We start from the raw sequence: 13,404 nt of genomic DNA, 5'->3' as shown, positions 1-13,404 counted from the left end.
AACAGTTTTGTACTGGTGGCCGGCTGCATGGTATTGCGTTGTATGAACGTACCATAGTTTCATCCACAAGTCCACTATCAATGGTCTTTGACGTAACTTTCAAGATTTACAATTACAGACAATTCTGCAATGAATAACCACGTATGTAATGTCATTTCACAAGTATCAGTTGACATGTCTTTATCACAAAACAACCAAGATAACTCAGCCCGAAGAAGGATAACAGGGGAAGGTCACGGCAAGCTGCCCCGGCTGGGAGGACCCCTTCGGTGCAGAACCTCTCCCCTGATGTCATAGTCCTTCAGCCACTTCCAGTCTGTTCGTTGGTCAAGTGTGTCCACGTGAAGCCTCCAGCGCTGTCAGAAACTTAACCCTCACAGAGATGACTTCTTACAAACAAGAAAGCCCACGGAGAGCCCACATGTTCATAAGAAGACTAATGGTCTAGTCACAGCCAATTTAAAATTCTGTACACCTGAAACTAACATTGTAAATCAACTACACTTCAATAAAAAATTTTTAAAGTTAAATTTTAAAAAATTTAGAATTCTGCCTATGCTCGGCAGGAGAGCTGATGTGTTCCTGACCTTTGTTTCTTGTTTGCTTTTATCACTGAATTTTTCTGAGTGGTTGAAGATGTGATGGCTTTACGTGCTATCGGAAAACATGCCTCACAGGTTTCTTAATGAGGGGCATTTTGTTTCTTTTTTGAGTGATACACCGAGACACAAAGAAACTATGAGACTCAGATCTCCTGAATGTAATTTTGAGCACTGGTGTAAGCCTGCGTCAGTAGTCTGAGGGACATCCCTGTACCAGCTCAAGGAGATGGTCATCTGCTTAACATAATTATGTTTGCCCATCATATGCTACAGTGGTATGTATAGTATTCATCTAAAAGCGCAGCCAGAAAAACCCCTTGCACGTGAATGGTAGAAATATTTGAGAACTGGAAAGTAATCTAATGCAACCAATGACTGATTAGCCTTCAATGCCAAGAGCCCTCCTAGGCATGTCATAACGAGAAGAAAAAGTGTCATTACAGCGATATATTACTGTGATGCACCTTTCAGCAAATGAAAGTATAATCAGAATGAGTTTATGAAGGATTCATCTAACTGATATTTAGAAAATAATGCTAGCATGGAATCACAAAGATGACATGTACTTGAGTGAACATGCTGCCAAACAAATCTTTTGATAAAAGAGGAAACTGAGGCAGGCGAGGTTAAGGTGAAAACTGTACCTGAGCGGTGTTCTACCAGTGCAGATTCACACAGCTCCTGGGGAGTTGATACTGATTTCACAAGCTGATTGGTAGATTAAATCGGCCATGTGGGAATATTCATGCTGTTGAAATCTGTCAATACTGCAAATCAAAGTCGTTCTCTTCCTCAAGAGAATCTATTAAACATTTGACAGCGTGTCACTGTATCGAACGCTATTCAGTCAACTCAAAGACAGGGCTTGCCTGGACTTTTTAAATATATGTGTTTCCCCTTTCATTGTTACTGGACTAATAAGTTTTTAAGTCACTTTTGCATATATAGAAAAATGTTACTGTCACTTCAGAGAAATCCCTTAAAGTGAGACAGGGATATTATTTCTCCCCTCCCCATTTCAGAGGTGGGGACATGTAGGCAGATGTAGATAAAGTAGTTTACCCAAGGACACACTGCTGGGTAATGGAAAAACCAAAACAGACGTTGGTTCTGCCCAGGACACTTTGGACCTTTGGCAGAAGAGAAAAACTATTAAGCGGGGACAGAGAGTTAACAATGTGGCCAACACAATGTTGATTCTGTGGCTTTCCTGTCTGAGATATATCAAGCTGACTTCATAGTTAAAAAAAAAAATACTCACCAGGTACTCAGGCTGAATGAGACAGTAGAGTCGAATTTTCCCCAAGTGAACCCAATTAATTGTTCTGCCACAGCGAAGGTTGAGAATGAACCATGCTTTGCTCCTGCTTGTTTGACAGGGCACAGGTTATAGCCTCGGGACTGTGTTCATAGTTATACCCCATGGCACCAGAGCAGTATTCCAGGTTGTTTTGATTAGGACCTACTCTGATGCAAGTAACAAAATGTGACCCATTGAGACCTGAGAAAAGCAAGCTCATGTAACTGTAAAGTGCAGGGGTGGGTAAAGGGGCTCAAACAGCTTTTTAGTACTCTTACCTTGCCCTCTGCATTTCTTGCGTCTGAAGTCTACCCTAGTGGTGTGAGGTGATTCCCAGCATCTCCAGGCTTGCAATTTCAATTTCAGTGTTGGCAGTCTTTCTATAGAAGTGGAGGGATTTAGCTCTGTGGGCTCTGATTGCATCGTATGCCCATCCCTGACCCATTCACTGTGGGCCACAGGGTATGAGCTCAGCCCTGGCCCGAGGCATTGGTTTGCCTCTGGAGTCAGAGGTGGGAGTAGTTCCACAAAATCAAATGAATTGCCGTGGGAGGTCAGGTCACTAAGGGAAATCAGAATTCTGTCATGAGAAGCAAGGGGAAAGGGGAGACTAGATGCTATGCAGACAAAATCAACAAATTTTTCCTACATGGGGGTTTAATAGCTGTTTGTTGAATTAATGAATGAAGGAGTGAGTGAATCATCGCATCTAAATCACCATCACCTTTTTACCGCTGGTAATATCATTTTAAACAATTCAATGCTAGTTGTTTTTCTTTTATTTACCAATGAAACTTATAACACACCCAAAGAGGAATTTACAGACAGAATCGTGGGTGTGCCCCCAGGGAACTTCCAATATGTGAATATCCTCCATCAAGTCTAACCCATGAACAAATTTTTTCTACCAGAATTACAGCTCTACTTGATAGGAAGCAAGTGTGCTTTCTTCACTGTCCCAGAATCTAGCTAAATCCTAAGGTTGAAAACAAAAGGTGTCAAATACCCTCATATGCTAAAGTGAACAAAGTCACTGAGAGGAGGGGTCAGAAGTTTCCCTTCATGAGTTATTAGGAGTGGGCAGACCCCACTCTCCTAGCAACAAGCCTGTTCCATCACCCCTCCCCGGCCTGTGTGAGGTAAGGCTGAGGAGGTGGCGTCTTTGTATTGCCACTGTCAGTTACTCAGACCCTCTCTCAGTGTTCATTCCTAAATCTGTACGACTGCATAAGTCTGTTAGAACCACATTCTGGTTCCCACTGTGGCCATACCCCCTGTATCTCCTGCCCCTCCACCCTATTTCCACCCCTCTACCCCAGCTGAGCCAGATTTTCCGTTCAGATCTTAGGCCTCCCCGTGCTGTGGCCAAATAACTTTCCTTCCTCACTGCCTTCAGTCTCCTGTCTACGCGGCAGTCTGCCCCAGTACTCTGCCTTCTGAGGGTAATAGCAGCTCCTCTCCTGAGGCCCAGCTGATTCACCAATTCTTTCAGAAGTTCCCCAGTGAGAGGGAATCTCCATCTCTGGGCTTCCAGAGAATTTGATTTTCACTTTCTTGTAGCTGTGAAGTAAAATTCATATTTTATGGCGAGACAAGAAAAAATTTAAACATAAAAAATCTTCCCTGCCCTTTGGCCTCCTCTCTTCCCGCTGCTGTGCATTGTGTATCTGCATTGTGCATCGCCCAAACCTCCCCCATTGGCAGAAATGCCGGCTCAGCCATCAAGAGCAACATTCCCCTCACATCAAGACAAGTCCTTAAAAGATAACATTTCCTCTTGATCTCATAAGGGGCCATGACGAGGCTTGGCTCTGGACTGTGTACACTGTCCTTAATATATCATTTAATGTACAGCCCTTTGTCTCAAAAAAAACTCATTGCTTTTGACTTCAAACAGGCGAAACAGTTCTAAGAGCTTTCTGAGATGCTCTTCCAGGGTTATAATCCTCAAATTTGGCTCAAATAAGATTTTCTGTTTCTTTCTTAGATTGACTGATTAATTTTTCATCGACACAGCATTTATCACATTCTGCTCTAGGTGATAGGAATTTGTTTGTATTCGTTTCTACTACTGGATAAAAGACTTTTGAGGCACTGGACAGAGCACCCTTCAGTGGGCCCAGCTAATTCCTATTGTACTGAGTTGTAGACAATTTTTTTTTTTACACAGAATATAATTTGTGTCTTATTTTTGCTACTTTACATAAATCAGAAAGAATATGGGCCATTGATTTTTTTTTTTTTTTTTGGTTGTGTCTGTCTTTGAGTTCCCCTGCCTCAGGGGATAAAGCAGTGACTTCAGGACAAACACTCCTGACCTTTTTTTTTTTCCCCCAAAAAAGCCTAAACTGATTGAAGAGATTATGATAAGTGTTCAGGAGTTGGGTAAGGTGAGGATTGTGGATGGTAGCTGGATGGAAAACAACACGCTTCCTTTGGAAGGACTTGTGTCCCATCCCCTGGAAGTATTTTGAAAAGCATGGATTTATGGTGCACCCCAAAAGGCTGGACTCTGAGAACGAGTGCCTTCAGCCTTGGCACAGAGCAGGATATTTCCAGAGACCACACGGACTTAAGCAATAAGCCTATCAGGGATGACAAAGATAAACTGAAGCCTGATATTTACTTTCTCAGCATCACGTAAGCTTCCTGAACTCTTGTGTAATCCTGAGTGGAGGAAGGAACAGCCTCCAATAAAAGCCTAAAAGTGTATTTCCCACCAGCCTGGTAAAATACTGACCAAGAGCTGGAATTAATTTGATCCACAGAAAAATAAAGTAATGCAGCTTTCAGTACTGAATTAGAGCCTAGCTGCTGCGAACAGAATGCTGTCAAAGGGACATTCTTTCAAGCTGGGTCCAGATCATAGACTTGCAGTCCACTGGACCCCGGGGCAAGAGTCTGCTGACTGGATTTCTAACTCAGAAAAGGTTCTAATCATAAGCAAAAGAGCACAGTCTAAGAATAGAGGGCACTGTCATCCAGGGATCTGGTTGTTGCAGAAAAAATGTGTTACAGCTCAGTGTTGCAGCTCAGTGTTACAGCTCAATTGTGACAGCAACCTGGATCTGGGCAAGAGACCAAGCAGCACTTGGAGAGTTGGCGAACTCAGGTTTATTAAGCCAGCAGGCCCAGGGGAGTTAACGCTCCAAGCTCTGGACCCCGTCTGTAGGTTTACACAGGCTCTTATAGGCTGCCAGTTTACACTTTGCAACATCATATGTAAATAAAGTAGAACAAAAGTTGACTAATTAGGAACAAGCTTTGTAGAAATGAACCAACTGGGGGGAGAGAAATAACCAATCAGGAGTGAGGAGGGAAATGGACCAATCAGGAGTGAGCCCACTTTCCTAGAAGTTAGCCCTTTCAGAGGCAAAAAGTAAGATAAAGTCGCTGGGCCAGGTAAGCAGATGCTGCTGGCAGGAGAGTAGTGGCCCTGCCTGGGGATCCTGCTGGTCTTTTTTGTGGGGCTTCCCACCTCAAGGTGAGCCCTGAGAGATGCATTTTGTTTTGTCTTCTTCTGAAAATGTGCACTTCCCCATGCTGGCAGCTTATACAATAGTCATTCTTGGTCCCTGGCAGATGACAGGCACTTGTCAGAGGTTCAAAATGCACATCAGCAGCAGCAGGTACAGTAGTTAACTGCCCCCCGTAGACGTGTGTCAATCATGGAAGCCGTCAAATCTTTGTGAGGTAGAGAAGATGAGTAAGTGTAATGGGATGCCCTGGTATTTTTTAGAAACTCTGAGGACAATAGGAAATTGCGGGGAAATGTGATTTTAAAATTATTAGATCTTTCCAAATATACTTCGGCGAAAGACTAACTTTTGGTTCTTGGAAAGTATTTTCAGACAGTCTTTTAATAACAAATATAATCAAGGAATGAAGGAGCCCCCACATCTTTGCTTTTGGGAAAACTGTGATGTTACCATTTCTCTCTATACAGGTGTTGAGATAAATAAGCTAAATGCTCCGGGGGATCATATGAATTCAGTCTATGTCTCTGCAGACTTTGTTGTTACTTTGGAGTAAATGGATCTTTTCTCTGTGTTGACAGTGTGTCAACCTGGGGCCTGAAGGAGACGAGCTGGAGAGACAAGACAGCCTCACGGTCACGGTCATCTTACTCTGCGGGAGATGGTGGAAAGGAACTAGACTGGCTGGGAGCCATTCTGCAGGCATCCCTGTCAAGACGGAATACACCAGACTTTGGCAAGGTAGTTCTGTTGGACTGTTTTCTGTTGGGAATGTCCTGCTGGAGCCAGAGGCCAGGTCATGTCCGGAGGCAGAGGTGGGGGACAGGGTGGGACAGGTTTTTCCTGAATGGAGTGTCTGTTTTCTCTCAGTCATTCCAGGAAGAGGCAGGTTCTGGCTGAGGGAAAGAGAAGGTGAGCCACAGGCTAGAAGGGGGTGAGAAATTCCTTCTTCTTCCCCAGCAGAAGAGTGTAACATATGGTTTTAGTCTGGCCACTTTTGTAGGAGGCAGGGCTGCTCCCTCCAGATGGAGGCAGGAGGCCACCCTTTAAGGAAGCTCAGAGCAGGTCTGAGCCTGGGGTCTTGGGAAACACCTCTAGCAGTACCACGAGGCTCTGTACTATACACAGTCCATTTCATTGTGCGCAAGCCCTCAGCAATGTCTTGTTCATTTCAACTTAGTCTTTGCAGGGCCGTGAAGGATCAAGGGAAGATTTGAGTTGAACCTGCAAAGGGGCTGTGGTGTCCTCTCCCTGAGGCCAGAGTTGGGGCTGCAGTGGTGGGCCCAAGGCCAGAAATCTTCAAGAATCATTGGCATTATCAGTAGGTGAAGCAGCATGGAGTAACAAAGGGAGCTGTTTTCGAACACACACAAGACAGCATCCTATGTGTTCTCAAGAATACCCCTGTGTCTCTTGGCCAGGACTAGGGTCCAAAATCATACTGGTGGGGCCAGGAAGCTTCATCATGAATATATGTAATAGAAACATGATGATCTATGGTTACAGTTGCAGGCTGGTGAGAGATTTTTTGGACCTAATGCGTGAGCAGCAGCTCCAGGTGAGGTAGGCCACCAGGCCAAGCATGTCTCATTTATGCCCTTGAGTCTTGCTTTTCCATGAGACTCTTCCACTCCAATTTCTGCTGCCACCCCCTAGCCTGGTCCCAGGGAATGCTGTTCCCTCTTCAACACTTTGGCCTGCACAAGGATAAAGCTGCTTTCCTTAAATCTCTTGAACATGGTGCTATCTCAATACTAAAAGAAGTTAACTGATACTAAAATGAATAAATTTAAATTTTTACCTTAAAAAAGATCTGTAAACCAATATTTAATTCTAATTAATTACAAATAGGCTAAATTGTTTTAGGCACTATGTTTGTAATTGTTTGTAATCAAATATTGGCAAAAAATACTTCATTAAAAAAATATTGCGTACAATACAAGGTTTTTCAATAGGAATATCCAGTTTCTACAACAACTTCACTTTGGGGCTTCGGCAATTTTATTGACATTGCCTCTGAAATCTTTTTTTCTACATTTCAGCCTAGCCCCATGGACAAAGCACATCATATTCTCTCCCACAGAACAGTGGAGTCCTGAATGCTTTATTCTGTTTTTCACCCTAGTTAGCCACCTTGGTGCCCACCGCAACCCCTTCCTTATTTCCATGTTGACAGACAGACCTTCTTCAGAGCTGATCAGCAATCCAGAGTAGATGGACGCAGGAATGGACCCACAATATAGACCCACAATAGCATAAGCAATGACCTAATTGTAGCATATTCTTACAACAGCACTTATACGCATTTATTAAGAGGAAGATAATTTCTCTTATACCCGGCTACTCTGTGTGGCAGATTATATTTTCCAGAATGGCTACAGCACTACCTCTGGGTCCACTTAAGCTTCCAGAACCTATTCCTATTTCCCCTCCCCAAACCTGGTTCGGTGAGTAGAATGTTGCAGAAGTAATGCTGCATGATTTCCAAGGCTAGACTACCACTTTCGACCTTAATCTCTTTCTCTCTCAGCATGCTCACTCTTGGAACCCAGCCACCATGCTTCAAGGAAGCCCAAACCAGCTCATGCAGAAAGATCACATGGAGAGGACCATGAGAACAGGGATTGAGGTCTTTAGCCAACAGCTAGCAAAAAATGCCAACCATGTGAGTGAATGAGCTTTCAGAGAATTCCAGATATCACTGAGTAAAGAAAAGCCATCTCCTCTGTGCCTTGTTTGGGTTTATGATCCTCATAATTATGACTATAACAAATGGTTGCTTTACATTATATTTTGGAGTAATCTGTTACCCAAGTCATAATAATAGGGATGTGCTGGTAGATTAGAGATACAGGTATCAGCTGAATCCATTTTCACCATCTTGATGGAGCTTACACTCCCATATTTCTGAGATTCCTGTTACCTACCTGGGTTCTTGGACTCCTTAATCTATAGAAATTGTTAAGAGGCCAGATGAGAAATTCAGACAAGGCTTAACTGGGACTCGTGCTGCAGCATGAGGGAGTGAAAACAAGTAACAGGTTCCCTGGCTCCCTCCCTGACCAGGGTGAAGGTAGAGGTGGATCAGAGGCTCGGGCAAGAGGGCTGGCTTAGGTGGTCTGCCCCCTACCAGGTGGTGCTGTGGGCAGGGATCATGCACAGTGCCCTGCTTTTGCTCCTGGCACCTCAGAAGTTGCAGTTGGGTTTCAATCTTTTGGATCTTATTATTCATAATTTGCCCCATGCAGTTATTTTTAGTCCTTATAGTTTCTGGGTATGCTGTTCTCGAAAAGATGTTTGTCCAGGTGTAAGTATTGCAGTAAAGGGTCCCAGGTCCCAGGTTCCAGCCTGTCTCATTCCCTTCATAGCTGCACACACTGTGGGAGTTTCAGGGAGCCTGAGTTTGGAACAAGTTGAAAGATATTCTTAGGAATCAGATGTATAGAGTAGAAGATACTAACTGTTACTGACAATGTTGGTTGGCCTGTATGACTTCAGGATTGTAGCCAAGCGTGTTAGCTAATATTTCATTCCTTGATTAGACTTAGTCTCTCATCTAGGCACTTGCTCAGCTGGAAAACTTCAAGCCTCCTCCCCAACCCCCTTCCCTTCACACACCTTTCCCCAGGAGCAGCACGCTTGCTGCAAAGCTGGGAGTAGTCAAACACCGAGGAAGGGGCTAAGTGCACACGCTCAGTCCCTTTTCCCAAACTCTGATCAGATGACTCCCCGCTCCTCCCAGCAGAATGAGGGGTGGGGAGAGGCACACCCACCATTAGAGAAGCTGAGCAACTTCTGCATGGAAACGTGAATGTCATACCTCTCATTGTATTATTATTAAAGGTTTGTTATGTTTCTTTAATGTTTTTCTACTATAGGCTTGTCCTAAGCAAAAATTCCCATGAAATCAGGGATTTGATTTAATTATACATTTTTCTGATATACATTAAAATAAGTACTATATTAATCAACTATTAAAAATTGCTTGTCCATGAACCATTTAAAATACTTTCATATATATCAGCGGATGTATATCACACTTGGGGAAGTCATGCCGTGAGATACTGATGTGATGATGTCACCCCACAAAAGGAGTAAGCCCCAACTCAGGCAGATATGCAGTTCAATGTTTGGCCAAAGGCAAATGTATGAGACATGAAAGTTGCTACTCAATGAAAAAAGAAGTTAGAGAAGATTACGTTTGACTTTTTTTCAACAGTTTAATCCTTAGGTAGAATGGTAGCAGAGGATTCATGAAACAGGAACTAGAAATCATATGACTTTAATATGGAGTCTCCTGATTCTTCTACTAATTCCAGCTTTGTGGGCATGATTCAGAATGACCCTACATTGTTCTAGATTCTGAATCTTAGTGTCTGAACCTTTTGAAGCAAAACTGATTGTGTCACACGTGCTCTTCTCAACCTTGGTGACAACAGATGCTGCTCTGTTTCTTTCTCCCCCTTCTTCCTTTCCTTGCTCCCAGAGCCCACTGCAGAGAAGTCAGGGGTGTGCCAGCCTAGGCTGCAGTCATGGAACCATAGCCGGATGGTGGTTAGAGTGTTCTTGGTGGCAAAGTTGACTCTTAGGTCTGTTTCCATACGTGATTTCAATGTTACTTTTTTAAATTGAGGTACAGTTGATGTGTAATGTTGTATGAGTTTCAGGTATACAACAGTGATTCACAAATTTTAAATGTTATACTCCATTTATAGTTATTATAAACTATTGGCTCTATTTCCTCTGCTGTACAATATATCCTAGTAGCTTAGGTATTTCATGCACAGTTGTTTGTACCTCTTAATCCCCTAACTCCTATCTTGTCCCTCCCTCTTCCATCTCCTCACTGGTAACCACTACTTCGTTCTCTATATCTGTGAGTCTGTTTTGTTACATTCACTAGTTTGTTGTATCTTTTTAGATTCTGCATATAAATGATATCCTGCAGTATTTGTCTTTCTCTGTCTGACTTATTTCACTAAGTACAGTACCCTCCAAGTCTATCCATGTTGTTGCAAATAGCAAAATTTTGTTCATTTTCCAATGTTTGTGTGTGTGTGCGTGCGTGCGTGCATGCGTGCATGCCTGCGTGTGTGTGTGTGTATGTCACCTCTTCTTTATCCATTAATCTGTTGATGGACACTTAGGTTGCTTCTATATCTTGGCTATTGTAAATGATGCTGCTATGAACACTGGGGTACATGTGCCTTTTTGAATTAGTGTTTTCATTTTCCTTGGATCTATACCCAGTGGGATTGCTGGATCATATGGTAGTTCTGTTTTTAGTTTTTTGAGGAACCTCCATACTATTTTCTACAGTGGCTGCACCAGTTTACATTCCCACCAACAGTGTACAAGGGTTCCCTTTTCTCCACATCCTCAATATAAATTTAAAGGAGAAAAACATCACCTTTCAACCTGAGACTCAGGACTGCAATTTCTTTCTCATTTTGGTTCCATATTGACTCATTACAACCTCTTCTCCAAACACCACCCTCAAAAAGAAAAAGAGGGTGAGCTCTGGAAGCCAGCCAAGCCATAGAAGTAAGAAACACTGACAGCAGGAGTGGGAAATGCCCTCTTTTACCACTGACCTTTCTTCACCATGAGAGGCCTACTCAACTGAAGGTTAGATAATTGTCTCCTGGGGACGTTTCAAGGAAAGAGCAGAAACACTTATGAAAGATCAGCCAGCTAAAGCAACTGTGAAAACAGGAAATTACCTTTGAAATTTGGGCCACTATGCCCTCTTTCCAATATGACCAAAGATACTTTTAAAAGTCAAAAACTATTTTCCCCTTATGAAAGGGAAGAGCTGCAGAGACTACAAACACATTTATAGGATGACAGGCTCTGAACTACCAATTCGATGCAACAAAGGAGACAGTGGAACTCATGAGCTATTGTGCTCAACAGACCAGAAAAATATCGGGGATCCTCAGAGTGTTGGAAACAAGGCAGAAGACACTTTATTTCCAAAGTACAAAACCTAGGGTGGGAGGCAGAGCACCACAAATTAAGGCAGAAACTCTGGAGTTAGAGAAAATGCAGAGGGGGCACGTGAGATGACAGATGAGTGGTGGGAAGAGAGACAGAAAAATTCTTATAGGGAGGGGCCCTAACACAAGGGGATGTGATTAAAGTAGCTAAAACCTTTAAGAGAGGCCCAGGCTTGGTGGCCACTGAGTCTCAGAACACTTCCACAAAGGGCTATTCCAAAAGCACTACTGAGCTAAGGTAAGAGTTAATATTAGGGAATATTATCTCCCACTATGTTGTCTTACTTATGGAGTTCATTACTCCAAGATGTAGCCCAAACTAAAATAAATAAATATTCTAAGGAAAAAAATGTCAAAAACTAAGTAGCAGCAGCTAGAATAAATGGTATGTAGTTGCCATATCCTCTTTTTCACTACACTACCCACCTGGGTGTGAGGCCGCTGTGGGAAGGATGGATTATGCAGTAGTCAGTGTTAGAGTCAACTGGGGAAGCTGGTTTAAAAATGTAGTCTCTGGACCCAACTCTAGATAGTCCAACTCTTTGGATCTGGAGTGAGGATCAGAAATCTACACTTTTAACAACTTTCCCCAGAAACCCAGGGCGTTCTGATGCAGAAGGTCTACAGAACACACTTGAAGAAATACCACTCATTACTACTTTTAGGACTTTCTTCTGCTACAATTCATATGCCTAACTATTTCTTGGTAACTCTTATCATTTTAGTCTGTTTCTCCTTTGACTTTCTCTATCACAGTCCTGTTCTAAGAGGGATAGAAACTGTACTCCACCAAGGGATCTGGCTTCTGACCTCGCTGAGTTACCAGCTTGTATGGGATATTGGGCTTCTAACTTCTTTGGGTCTTGGCTTCCTCATATTTCAATTAAAGGAACTTTTAAATACTGAGCTCCATACAACCTTAGGATACTTGGATTCTCCCCAGACCCAAAGATTTAATGAGGGGTGAAAGATAGATTAATAGTCTGGCATTAAGCCACTGACTCCTAACCCCCAACTCCTTGGCTTTGAAATTTTACTTTATACCTTGGAATTCCAAAAAATGATTTTATTTGGGCAGGGGAGAGACCTCATTGCTGATTTTTTTTTTAATCCTCAGTATTTAATAAGGTCTTTAAAAGAGTCCCTTGATCTGTAGTGTCTATGATACCACAGATCCTGGATGGAATCCCTGGCACAAGTCCTTCTTTGTGGTTTTTTCTGCCCCATCTCATGCCCAGTCAATAGGAGCTAGTTTTATTAAGCTGGAGAAGAAAGATTCACTTCTGGGAAGCATGTGGTATTAAGAACCAGAGGTGTGAGTGGGTGACATGGGCATTGTGACAACCAGTGCTCACCAGGGGATCAACTCAAGAGTCATTTAACCCTAATTATCAGAGAAGGACAATGCCCCTCCCTTCACTCCTGCTTGGTCTCCATCAGAGTTCCTGCTTCCCCTCCATATTACCCCTCTCACAGTGATGTCCTTGGTAAACTATCTACAAGTTGTGTGGGCAGAGACAATAGACTGTCCAGTGGATACCTAGAGCATTTAAAATGTACAGTTCCACTCTGAGAGACATCAAATCATTTCAAGACGAGATAAGATGATTCCACTGAGTTCTTTCTCTCTGTTCAAGGGCAGTATGCTATCACCCCAGCAGGAAGAGCCTTGGACGAGCAGCGAACAAGGGAGACATCCTCCCAGGCTGGGCAACGGTGGCCATGTTCAGCCATGGAAATGTGTTCCCTGGAAAGAGTGGGCACCAGCTACTTGGCAGGAGCAGCGAAAGTTCTTCCTTTGGCCAGAAGGACTGAGGTACCATAGGCATTGATAACTTCCATTAACTGAAGAATCAAGAGGTATCCTTCCTATGCATGTGTACAAATAAGGAAAGTACAGTACAAAGAAATACTTGCCCTCTCTGAACATGTTGGAAGACACCAATGGCACCTGCCCTAGTTTGCCAGCATCGTCACCTGCTGGGAAGGGCTCTCCTCCACAACAAACACCTTGTCTACAGAACTAC

This window comes from Camelus bactrianus, chromosome 3 (assembly GCF_048773025.1).
Source record: "Camelus bactrianus isolate YW-2024 breed Bactrian camel chromosome 3, ASM4877302v1, whole genome shotgun sequence".
Classification (NCBI taxonomy): Eukaryota; Metazoa; Chordata; class Mammalia; order Artiodactyla; family Camelidae; genus Camelus; species Camelus bactrianus.
The sequence above is the reverse complement of the archived record's forward strand: the minus strand, read 5'-3'. Positions refer to the sequence as shown.